The sequence below is a fragment of the Myotis yumanensis genome, unplaced genomic scaffold (genome assembly GCF_028538775.1).
Source record: "Myotis yumanensis isolate MYYU_CA2020_CCGP unplaced genomic scaffold, mMyoYum1.0.hap1 SCAF_7, whole genome shotgun sequence".
Lineage (NCBI taxonomy): Eukaryota > Metazoa > Chordata > Mammalia > Chiroptera > Vespertilionidae > Myotis > Myotis yumanensis.
Genome location: NW_027223758.1, coordinates 55364155 through 55377674, shown reverse-complemented (window position 1 = coordinate 55377674; position 13520 = coordinate 55364155). Strand labels below are relative to the sequence as shown.

Here is a 13520-nt window from a genome sequence, read left to right as displayed (position 1 = left end):
GTTTGCCCTTTACTTCCTTGTTCTGTGTTCTTATTTTACTGCAACTATAATCTGCTTTGTGCTGTCCCTTAGTTTATGCATGTTTATGTTCCTTTCTACTTAAATTGTGGGCATTCATGTTCGTTTGTATGTTCCTTACGATGCCTTGGCTATAGTAGGAACTCAGTAAATGTTACTCTTAATTTGACAGTCAAGACAGTGTTAGATATTACTAGAGTATATGTGATCAATTACAAAATAAATTCCGTAGAGAAACTATTAGGAGTTTAAACAGAGTGATTACTACAGATTAGAATAGGCAAAAAGAGATTTTATTGAGGAAATTTAGGTTAAATACTAAATCATAAAGTTTAAGGTAAACGGAAAATTGAAGAGTTTAGGAAATGAGTAACTTTTAAATATTTTGATTTGTTTTACTTTATTAGAAGTAGCCATAGTATGTTTAATAATGGAAGCCTATATGTATGGAGGAGGAAATATACTACTTTCGTTTCTTCAATTCTTAAGAATTCCCCTAAACATTTGCAATAGTGACACCTGTATCCAGATAATTGGTGTCAGGTGACATTTTAAAAAAAGGAAAAAACACTTTTAGTTTACAATAAAGTAGTGCTTCAATTAAAGTTACATCACTTCTTTTTTAAAAAAATTTTTTCATTTATTGATATTTTTAGAGAGAGAGGTAGAGAGAAAGAGGTAAAGAGAGAGAAAGAAACATCGATTTGTTGTTCCACTTATTTATGCATTCATTGGTTGTTTCTTGTATGTGCCCTGAGCAGAGATCAAACCCGCAACCTTGATGTATCAGGATGACGCTCTAACCAGCTTAGCTACCCAGCAAGGCACTTCATGACTTCTTTATTCCTATTTCCTTAAGGCATTTTATGAAGGTGTGACTGTAGATTGCCAGATTAGGAGTGTAATGTTAATTGGACATGGAAGATGTCAGAAAAATGACATAACTTATATATCATTTATAATTGCAAATTTGTAACTTCATATCAAATTTCTTATTCTTAAAATTCACTTTTCTTTCCTTATACTGGCCATTGATGTCATAATATAGAAGGAACTGTTTTTGGTGTACTCAGAATTTTTTTAAGAAGTCTTTGGCCCTAACACTTATTTGAGAAAACCAGTTAGTACATTATTTCCAGAACCTGATGAGTTAGCATTTTTGAATAAAATATTAGATTAGCAAATGTGCTAACATTTTCCTCTTTCTTATAAGCATTTTATAATTTATATAACATAATGAATGTATTACCTTGAATTGTAACATTTTAATTTTGTTATTTGTGATTTTTGTTTTATACTGCAGTTATACTTCTTTATTTTTTTTATTTTTTTTTTAATCTTTATTGTTCAGATTATTACATTTGTTCCTCTTTTTTCCCCCCATAACTCCCCTCCTTCCAGCTCCCACCCCACCCTCCACCCTCACTCCCCACCCACTGAGTTCATCCATAGGTGCATGATTTTTGTCCAGTCTCTTCCCGAATCTCCCATTCCCCTTTCCCCCCCAAGAATAGTCAGTCCATTCCCTTTCTATGTCCCTGATTCATTATAGTCACCAGTTCATTCTGTACATCAGGTTATTTATTCACTTGATTCTTAGATTCATTTGTTGATAGATGCATATTTGTTGTTCATAATTTGTATCTTTACCTTTTTCTTCTTCCTCTTCTTAAAGGATACCTTTCAGCATTTCATATAATACTGGTTTGGCGGTGATGAACTCCTTTAGTTTTTCCTTATCTGTGAAGCTCTTTATCTGACCTTCAATTCTGAATGATAGCTTTGCTGGATAAAGTAATCTTGGTTGTAGGTTCTTGGTATTCAGCACTTTGAATATTTCTTGCCATTCCCTTCTGGCCTGCAAAGTTTCTGTTGAGAAATCAGCTGACAGTCGTATGGGTATTCCCTTGTAGGTAATTGAGCCTCTTTCTCTTGCTGCTTTTAAGATTTTCTCTTTGTCTTTTGCTCTTGGCATTTTAATGATGATGTGTCTTGGTGTGGTCCTCTTTGGATTCCTTTTGTTTGGGGTTCTCTGCGCTTCTTGGACCTGTAAGTCCATTTCTTTCACTAGGTGGGGGAAGTTTTCTGCCATTATTTCTTGAAATAGGTTTTCAATATCTTGCTGTCTCTCATCTTCTGGGACTCCAATGACTCTGATATTAGTCCGCTTAAAGCTGTCCCAGAGGCTCCTTACGCTGTCTTCACACTTTTGGATTCTTTTTTCATTATGCTTTTCCAATTGGGTGTTTTTTGTCGAATCTTTGGTTTGATTCTTGCACTCCTCTGGTCTGCTATTGGGTATAATATTCTTTATTTCAGTCCGTGTATGCTTACTTTCTAATTTCTTTATCGTAGCATCGAGGGTCTCATTAGTTTTCGTGAGGCTCTGCACAAATTTATGGCAAGCCCTCAAAATTGCGATTCTTAGCTCCATATCCTCCATTTCTGTCATGTTTTTTTGTCTCCGCATCTTTTATGCTTTCTTGGTGCACCCCCTTGTGGTCTCTGTGCGCAGTCTTGTTCTAGCGAAGCCTTAATTGTTGTAGTTAACACTAGAGGGATTTGACCATCAGGCCGACTGACTGGCGGTGGAAATCAGCTGTGGGAAAACTTCAGTCCTCAGGGGAGGTGCTAGTCCAGCCCTTGCCTGAGGCAGTCGGCAAATGGTTGTGCGCAGGGTTTGGGCGGGGCGGGCTCAACAGGGCGGGGGGGAGGGAGCAGCTATGGCCGCTCTCAGTCCGTCCCCAGGGGCTCTGCCTCTCTGTCCCAGCAATCGCTGCAAACCTCGGAGGGGCCGTAGCCAGACAGTCCTGCTTCTCCCGTTTGAGTCTGGGTCCCTAGAGACTCGCCCGGATCTGTAGCCCAGAGTCTGAGATTCGCTCCTAATTGAAAACGACAATCGCGCCCTCAGCCGCCAGCCCGCTTTGCGCGCGCACCCTCACCACCGCACCGCCGTACCTTTAAATTTTCCACACTGCGCCTCCGCTGAGCGTCAGAATGCTGTTGTTCTTGCTTCTAGTTGAAGAGACTCTCCTCAGCCAGCCTTCCCGTGGTTCTGGTTGATGTCCGCTCCGACTTTTAGTTGTATTTTTGAAGTGGTTGTCCACGGCGGCAGTCTCTGGTGTTTTACCTATGCCGCCATCTTCGATTCTCCTATACTTCTTTAGTATACTTGACTTACCTGTTAGACATAATGTCTGGTCAATTTTAAATACAATTGATGGGCTCTAGCTGGTTTGGCTCAGTGGATAGAGCGTCAGCTTGCAAACTGAAGGGTCCTGGGTTTGATTCCGGTCAAGGGCACATGTCTGGGTTGTGGGCTTGATCCCCAGCAGGAGGCGTGCAGGAGGCAACCAATTAATGATTCTCTCATCATTGATGTTTCTATCTCTCTTTCTCTCTCCCTTTCTCTCAAAAATCAATAAAGATAGACAAATAAATAAATAAATACAATTGATGGCATGTTAGTATAATTCTTAGCTGTTTTGTTAGAATGTATATATATTTCTGCAGTAAATTATTTACATCATTGTGAGTATAATTTGGTACCAGCACAATATTGTCTTATAATTCTTTCAATTTATTATGGTTAGCAATGTGGAAAAGTTTTCGAAATTTGTATGTACATGTATACACATGGAATTTAAGTAGCATTCTATTTCCTAGTTTTGCTTTTAGTTAATAATAATTTTTTCAGCAATAAGTCAGTTACAGTCAATAACATAGTAGAATTAGTAATTATTGGATGTGCTTTTCTAAAAGAAAATGACTTTTCCTGCTCATCAAAAATATGTCTAAATGTCTGATGTTTTTGAAGAATATACTATGAAATCTATATTTCATAGGTGCAGATCAATAGAGATTCCAGATTTCAGAGCTGATTTTGGTGTTTACTCATAATATGACAGTAACTGAAATAAAGACATTAAGAAAAAAGAGTTATAAAACATTTCTTTCAGAATTATGTAAGAGAATGTTTTTGCTGTGAGACACTGAGTACTTTGGTCATCCTTTGTAAAGCTTGGAGCTTTTTAGAATGTAGTTGAAGTATGTTTTAATATAGTAGTGTTTTTATTTTAAGAAATCTTAACTAAGGACAGTGCTGTTTATGTATTCTGATATTTGGCATTTTCCCAACAATTTAGCCATGTTGTCTTTTCTTTTTATATACAGGTAAAATTTAAAATTTAAAATTTCAGATTTAAACGAAGAGCAGAAAACATTTCTGTTGTTAAAGATGAAAACTAAATTTCTTTGGATTAGTGGCATTAATCAGCACATTACTTAGGTATTTTCTGTGAGGATGTTGCATTTTTAGATACCTTGGAGTTTTTAAAGGTCCTCACAGACATGAAAATAAATTAGCAATATTCCCGGCAGAGCTGTTAAAAAACAATTGCTAGATATTTTGGAGGCACTGATAATATTATAAACTTACTTTAGAGTTATTTATAAATTTTTCTCTAATATAAATTGAATATGAAAAGTAATAGTAAAATATGAGTGAGCCATATGATGTGGTATATTTTCAGTTTATCATAGCACTAAGGTAATTTCACAGGCACTTCTTATTTACTTATCTATTTATTCCCACAAAGACACTAAATCTTACTGAATATGTGAGCAACTCGTATTTTCCCTGTAGAATGTTATTATACCTTTATTTAACTTTTTAAATTATGAGACTGTATATAAGACTGTTGAATATAGAAAGATTTGATAATCTGGACCATATCTTTGTGTTTAATGATTTTCTTTTCTTGTTAAACTCTAGATATGCTGAGTGCTATATATAAAAAGTAGTCGAGAGACTATCGAATGGTACTATACTTATAGTATGTCCATTTTCTCTCATGTGTCCATGCATCTACTCTCAACACTACATGCCTTGTAATACATAAATTTATTTAATGTGACTGACAGGTGTAATTCATACAAGGAAGAAGGCCTATTAACTTGAATGAAGTGATAAGACTCATTTACATATGCCTTCCTTTGCCCACATTCTTTTAAGGCAGTGGTTCTCAACCTTCCTGATGCTGCGACCCTTTAATACAGTTCCTCATGTTGTGGTGACCCCCAAATTCATTGTTACAAATTGAACATAATTAAAGCATGGTGATTAATCACAAAAACAATATGTAATTATATATGTGTTTTCCGATGGTCTTAGTTGACCCCTGTGAAAGGGTTGTTCGACCCCCAAAGGGGTCGCGACCCACAGGTTGAGAACCACTGTTTTAAGGGATGATCTTTGCTTTGAAATAGAGGAGTGGTCAGGAGTTGAGGAGTTGAGGTCAGGAGTAGGTTTTTAAACTACTACTTGCCCTCCATAACCCTTTATTAATTGATGAAATGCTTGTCTTTATTAAAGAACATTACGTTAGCTATAGTTTTATTGCAGTCAGTAAGAAAATTAGAGGATGTTGGATCATTTGTCATTTTTCTTTTTCTTCATTTTCTTTCCATTGAGAGAGAGAGGCTTGTTGTGTGTGTGTGTATATATATATATATATATATTTTTTTTGAAGGATAAAGAAGACAGAAGGAATGAGGAGTTTCATAGAATATTATTATTAGTTTTACAGCTGAAGAAACAAGTTTGGAGAGATGAAATATCTATAGAGTAAAAGGTAGCAATGCTTAGCATTTTTTTCATTTTTGAGGATTAAGAACTTTTGATTCAGGGTTGGAAAAATGAGATACTTACTGTTTGTCTCTTCACAAGATATTCTTCAGTATCATCATCTTTTTTACCTTATCTATCAATATTCAGGTAAATAGCAGTAAAATTAAATGCTAATTCTATGGAAGATACTACCCAACATTTCTAGTGCGTTATTTTATGTAATGTTATATTTTTATTTAATTTAAAATATGTCCATGTGAACCACAATGTGGCATTCTTATTATGGTTTCAGGTGATCTTCCCAGATATTTTTTTCCTCTGAAGGAAGTTCTTTTTTTAAACTATTATTATGCAGCATAGCCTACATTTCATTACCATTTCTTTCCTGAAGGGTAAGAAATTCAATACCAAGAGACCATAAATAAGTAAAATTATTTTATTTGTAATCCTTAAATCACCCACACATTTTTCATAAAGATTTTTATAAACATTGTTAACCACTATGGCTCTTACAAGAATAGAGCGTAACAATTTTTTTTTAATTTAAAGCACAATCTGAATATTTAAATAAGTTGAAATTAGTTGACATGTCTGATACTCATAAGTGAAAACATTGGCTGTCTTGTAGTAATCAATGCATAGCTACAGCTGGTTGAAGGGGACCAAATCCATTGAAGAGGCGATTTGGTTCCATTTTACCAGCTCTAGCAAAGCATTGCAAAGCTGTTAGTTTGGGCTATAAAACAGTTAAAATGCTTTTTATTTGTAAAATTATGGTTATGGACCTTCCACAAAAGTTAGATTCTCATATCAGTTCTTTAGTCATTGAATGTAACTTTTTCTATTCTGAAGGCACTTTTCCTACTATTTCCTGCTCTAAAAGTGAGAAGTCTTTACCCTTCAACATGTTGTTAATGCATTAAGGAATTATCAGTGTGCATTTTTGTTTTTAACACCTTACTAATTTTTAAATGTAGACAATAACGTGTTTTGAAACCAATAACATTTAAAGGAACAAATAGATCTTTATGCATTTCAGAGTAATGTTTTATATTTCTCTCTACGTAGTAAGCCAAGTAAGTAACCTAACAGGTTAGGAAAGAGTACTGCTAATCACACCTTTCTGCCGCCCCTGCCTTTTTTTTTTTTTTAATTCTCACCGAAGAAAGGAAGGAAGGAAATACTGATTGGTTGCCTCCTGTTAAGTGCCCTGACTGGGGATCAGACCCGAAACCTAGGCATGTACCCTGATTGGGAATTGAACTTGGGACCTGCTGGTGTATGGGACATTGCTCCAACCAACTGAGCCACACCAGCCAAGGCACCCTGCTTTTTTTAGTATTATACCGGAGGACTAATATCAAGTTGCTGACCAAGGTTGGAAGAATATGAGTGACCTTAAGAAAGTACCTCTGCCCTTTGGTTTATAAATAGATTGCATGTGTATTACTTGGATTTGTGTTGAGAGGAACCATACATGCCAGCTTATTTTTCTTTGTTTTTTACTTATGTAGTATTACAAATCATAGATTAGTAATTTAACCTTTTTAAGAGTCTATTTCCTTGACTGAATTCTCTGTACAGATTGCCTAGTTACTCCTCATTATCAGTTTAATAATAATACATTGAATTGTGGTGGTTGGCTACAATCCATAAATTTGAGTATTAAAATCTACCATTAAAACTCAGTCCAGCAATTTTCGTTAATACTGTAACTTCAATGTTGCATTTAAATATCAGGAAGGGAAGTCTTCTGAAATATACTTGATTAAAATAAAAGTTTGAGAAATTATAGTTTGCCTGTAAAAGTAAGTGCTCTAGGTGAAATATAAAGAGAAGGAAATAATTACTGTTCTGAACTAAACTGGGAGAAGGCCAGTAATTCAGGCAATATTCAAATAATTGTCATATTAAGTATATTCTGCATCTGTTGGTTAGTAAGTGTCATGCTGTGTTGAAATTAATGTAACTACACTTTTCCCATATTTTATTCTAATAGAAGTGAAACAGGTGCTAAATTGCCTGGACTTAAGTGCTGAAGATAGCAGTAAAACTGGCTTCTATTTTTACTAGTTATATGGGAGCTGTTTAGCAGATCCAGTTGCTCAAGTGTGCTTTTGGATGGCAGTTCAGTTTCATATACTGGCCATATCGGGGCAAGGAGAGGCCATGGGAAAAAAATAGTACAGCATTTGATAATGTCAGCATCTGTTATCCCTGTCAGAGAGACAGTTGAAATGTTTGAGTTACACCAGTGTCAGCAGATGCCCAGAGTTTAATATGTACTCAGTTAAAAATGAACAGCTGACCTAAGTGATGAATGTGACATTTTAGAGTGATTGAAAATACTCTTAGATATGTTAAGTTAAACTTGTAACACCAGAATCAGTATATAATTTTACTTTTTAAAATGAATAACAGATGCTGTCATTTTATTTTCTAAGGGTTATACTCAATATTATAATCATAAGATTCTTAGATACTGGGATGATTTAAATTAATTAAAAGTTTTTATACCTATAGAATAATGAATATAACTCGTTATTATAAAACATGGGTATAGTAATACCCTTTGAATAGTTTTATATAGGAACCTCTACTTTTGAGGTGTATATTTTCAGATTTTGATATTTAGGGCATGCACAGTTAAATGGAATATGAAGCATTGCCATTCTTTTTGTGGATGATCAGAAAGAAGGCTTATGCTTAAGTGTTAAGCTTTGAGTTATTTTTTCTTTGAAATACAGAACTTTAAAATTATGAGCTTTTTATAATTTTCAGTAAACATGCAATAACTTATATGCCATCATATCTAATAGATTGATTCTCTCATTTTTTTCTAATCTGTTAAAGTGAAAATCAACTTTGACAACTACCTACCTAGTTGTCTTATTAAACAGAGAAAAGTATAGTCACCTTATAGCTATTCTACTAATTTGTGACACAGAAATTTAAAAATATTATTATGCCTTTTGTACATGACTAAATATGCCAGTTGAAATAATACTTCTAATAATAAATGATTAGAATATTAATATTTTTAATGTAAGTCTACCATAGTAGCTAAAATAGATACTGCTTATTAATTAAGAGCTTATTTATACTTCTTATTAATATATAAATATAATACAAAATAAATTTTGTATAAAATATGGAAGTATTTTGATATCTCTAACATATAGTATATAGTGGGTCTTTGATGTTTATAAAAATAGACTTGTAATTGCATAGTACCATTAAAAGAAGGCTGTTCTGCCCTACCTGGTTTGGCTCAGTGGATAAAGTGTTGGCCTGCGGACTAAAGGGTCCCAGGTTCGATCCCAGTCAAGGGCACATGCCTGGGTTATGGGCTCAATCCCCAGTGGGAGGTGTGCAGGAGGTGGCCAATCAATGATTCTCATAATTGATGTTTCTATCTCTCTCTCCCTCTCCTTTCTCTCTGAAATCTACAAAAATATATTTTAAAAAAATAAAAGAAGGTTGTTCTATTTGTATGAATTGGTTTCTTGACTATAGTGTTTTTATTTTGAGTGCCTCCTTTGAATAAAATAAATTCAAGGATAATACAGATAATAAATTAATTTCTTTTAAATATTTGGCAGTCTGTTACCAATGTGCTCTGTTGACTTACAGCTGTGACCCAGAATTTTGTCATTTTTCTTGCATAAATCTTACATTTTAATATATTCTCAGTACTGACTCAGCAAAAAGACATGATAAACTTGAGAAAGACAACTTTTTTCCTTTGAGAGTATGATTTTACTTAAAATAGTCTTTTAAAATTATGACTATGTTTATAGTTTTCAAAAAAGAAAACCTAAAGCAAAAACTTGCTTCAAAAAATTCTCTAATATCATTAAATTATAAATTTATAAAACTATGAAGAGTAGCTGTTAAAATGTAAATGAAATCATCTTTTGTTGTATCTTTTCTTAATAAATCAGTCAACCCTATTAATGTGATATACTTAAATTAAGATCAAATTGTGGAAACAGAAAACAGATCATATGTATATCTCGTTCTTTTGTGCTAGTAATACTTTTTTTTGGTGTTCAAATATTAATCATGTAAAAGAATATATTAATCATGTGAGTACTAGGTTTAAAAATATATTATGTTTTAAATGTAAAAGGTTTGAAAGGAGTTTCATGATAATTTTAAATCTATTTCAGTAGAGCTTTTTCTTTATAAAATATAAATCTTAGTGACATTTAGTTTTCATCTATAAGCAGTAGGTACATTTTATGATGTTGTTATTCCCAAAGGTCATCTCTGTGATTCTAGGTTAATATACCATATGAAGGTCATTTACATGGAAAGAAGCAAGGGCTTCTTTTAGCTGCAGTTTATTTTCCTCTTGGCGGTTTATTGCCTACCAAAAATACATACTTCTTTACATTCCATAGCATTGTATGTTCATATGGGTACATAAAGAAGTATGTACTCTGAGTAGGTATTACAAAGTTGTTAGCTGTAAAAACATGAATTGTTTTCCCATTTGTTAGTAAAACATTCAGCTTACCGAAGTAGAACAATGGTAGATCATTTGTAGAAACAATCAAAGACTAAACTTCATAAAAAATTTACCTGAAGCATTGCATTAATGCTATTTATGGTTCCTTGTTGGTGGACATAAACTTCTAAACATTGACCAGTTATCTGTTGTACTTTATCCTGGTTTGGTCCTTTTTGCAATAGCTTTATAGAATCAGTGGAGTTTTTACAGAGTGTGTTTCAGAAATTTATAAGATCAGCCTAGTATTTCTTCAGAGTCTTCAGAGTGAAATTCTTCTTATTTTGTAGTGTGCTTCTAGATCCTACAAGTAGATAGTAATTAATTTGGTACAGATTCTTTTTTATAGACTAGTTATCTTATTAAAAACTTAACCAATCAACCAATTAGTATTTCTTCTGATATTCACCCTAAAGTTGAAATGACAGTGAGAAAAACCAGATCTTTTTAGAGCAAACTGAAGTTTTCTATTTTTATTTATTTTATAAAAAAATTTTTAATTGAATTTCTTAGAGAAGGGGAGGAAGGCCGAGAGAGAGACAGAGACAGAAAAAGAGAGAAACATCAATTGCCTACCATAGGTGCCCTGATCAGGGATTCAACCCGCAACCTAGATATGTGCAGTGATCAGGAATCAAACCTGCCACCTTTTGGTGTATGGAATGATGCTCCATCCAACTGAGCCACACTGGCCAAGGCTAAACAGAATTTTTAAAGATGATGAATTTTTTGTTAGTTGTTTTTTTTTAAGGTTACAGATAAGAACTCATGATCAATTGAAAACCTCTTTGTCGTTCCTTTGTCTTCATTAGCTACTAATCTGAATTTTACATTTTGAATTAAATACAATTCAAACAGAAGTATATAAATACTTAATTTTGGTGAGTTTACCTCATTTCTTTCTTTTTTTTTTAATATAAAGGACAGCTGTCAGAACAGTTACCTTGTCCAAAGTCTTACTTAAAATTTTGAACTGAAAGGTATTTGCACTGGGTTTTAGCTTGATCATTCATCATTAAAAGATATAATAGTTGCCTTTAATTATTGTGGTAGTAAACAGTTAATTTAAAAGAAGACCTTAAGAAGTTTTCAGATTTGGGAAAGGAGGGGTAAAAAGGCAGGGAAAGAATTTCTGCAGCCTGTGATAAAAAGCTAGTGCAGCTCACAGAGAGCAAATTAGAATGTAGCAAGAGATAGGGCAGTACTACAGCAGTTTCAGCATTGCAGTATTAGAATTTCACCATACACATTCTGACATTTTTGTGGCCAACTTAGAGTATATATTAAAAAGTGTTTTGTATTCTGCCAAGTTTCTTTCTTGACTGAATCTTGAAATAGTTAATAGTTTTTAAAATTTAGCATACTTTGGAAGCAGGGTGTAATTTACTAGGGATGCAAAATCATGTAATCTGAAACAATAAAAGACTTAACCTTTAATAATATAAATGAAAGTAATGGATTTGTACATTTTTTAGATAAAGAGTTACCTGCCTGATATTTGAACAGCATTCCTTTTTACACTGCATAAGCTCTCTAGTGGAACTGTGAAATTAGGCTTTGCCCAGATAGAATTTAACTTAACAATAAAAACATATATTGAGTCAGTAATAGGTAAGCATGCAGAAAGTCATAAATAAGCATCCTTAAAAGTACAGGCTTTGTGGTGCTGTTACCTGTGAGCTTAGTGTCATGCAGCATTTGCAGCAGGAAGAAAGGTAATGACCTAGAGAGTCACATCAGCAGCAGCCATCTCATCTTGATTGTTCCTTCACTCAATCCGCTGATTCAGCACTTCTTTTCATAAGTCGGTGAAGTCAGAGGGAAGTATCAGTGAACACAGAATCTCACCTTTTAAGATAAATTTGAAAAACAATTGAACAAACAAAAATAAGTCAGCCATCTTTTCCTTCTTCCTTCCTTTACCCTTAAAAAGAAATAAACCACAGAAAAAATTAATCAATACTGGCAGTTTGATTTGGAATGTTATATTACCAATATTGCACAGATATGAGTAGCTTGTATCTGTTGTACAGAAAGTTAAGCAAGCAAGGAAGGTTGCTACAACGTCCAAGATACTGAACCTCTCTTATTTCTCAGATGAAATGCTTCGGAAGAGGGGGAAAAGTTGCAGAGCAAGTTAATTTTGTAATCTAAAACAGCCGGAAAGCCAAAAAACAAAACACACCTCACTCTCCCAACTAACCATAAACATTCATACTATTTTCCTTTGCCCACCAGAATACATTGGGTTCTTCTGACTTCTTAGGAAATAATTCTGCATCTTTCTTGCTATGAGATTTTTTTTTTTTGGTGTTTCGTTTCCAGGAGTAAATGGTAAATCTGTATTGAAGCTACCTTGTCATATCCAGAGGTCAAGTCTGCAAGCAAGGTCAGGATTTCCACATGGTCACTACAGATGTTAACTTAAATTCTTCCCTCAGTGGCTACAGGCTAAACTGTTACAGCTTTATAGGCAGCTAAGCATTTGAAACATGCACTCCCAGGCAAACAGGCTCTCTTGTGCCTCTCTCTTCCCTGACCATATTTAGTCAACCATAGCAAAAAATAGTCTCCCAGCTGTCGATTGTCGATCCAAAAGCTGAGAAAGCCTCTATCTTGCTTTCTGCCTATTGATTGTTCATCCTGCGGTCCAAACACTGCTTTGCCATTTGTCCTGCCTTTTTTTTTTTTTTTTTTTTCTTAAGCACTGCCAAATAAAGCGGTCTCTCATGTTTCCACTTACATTTCCCAGATATTCACTGAGCTTGCGCTGAGACTGGGAAAGCCTGATGCGGCTGTCACTATACTTAGAAGCACTGCAGAGAAAATAGGAAAGAGGAAAAATATTACCCTAGCTAGTAGCAAGACACTCTTTAGACAGATATGGAACAAATAGAATATCTGTGCTCTCAAATTATAGTTCATAACCTGAATTTTTGTTGGTTAAAAATATTATGCATAATGATATTTTGCATACTTAGAGGCCTGAAGGGATTTTGTAGTATTATCTTGAGAGCTAGTTTTTGCTATACATACTCTTTAAATTTAATGAATAATATTTGAATGGAAAATACATAGAAATGGTAAGTAGAATCTGTATATTGAAGGTGGAGAAAGATCATTAAGGAAGAAGGGAGTAGTGTGTAAATGAAATTTTGGAAGTGCTACTTAAAACTTTTAATTCTGTGTCAATTTTTATCTAATTTTTTTTGTAGTGCTTATGTGAAAAACAGGGTCAGGGATGCTTTTGAGTAATTGTGTACTTCTGTATTGAAACCATATATACATATATAACTATTAACATGCATTTTATTATTAATTAAATTCTATTTCATTGCCGAAACTGGTTTGGCTCAGTGG

The 13520-nt window shown here is 33.9% G+C and overlaps 1 protein-coding gene and 1 long non-coding RNA gene across 2 annotated transcripts in view; one reads left to right on the top strand and one right to left on the bottom strand.

The window, feature by feature from the left end:
• MIB1 (MIB E3 ubiquitin protein ligase 1) overlaps positions 1-13520 on the top strand; it is a 133471-nt gene that overhangs the window by 81125 nt on the left and 38826 nt on the right. The window lies entirely within an intron of this gene.
• On the bottom strand, positions 9671-12621 carry LOC139014602 (uncharacterized). The gene is made up of 3 exons (XR_011472246.1): positions 12516-12621; positions 11834-12008; positions 9671-10464 (listed from the first exon to the last, which is right to left on the bottom strand). It is a non-coding gene; the product is annotated as an uncharacterized lncRNA (long non-coding RNA).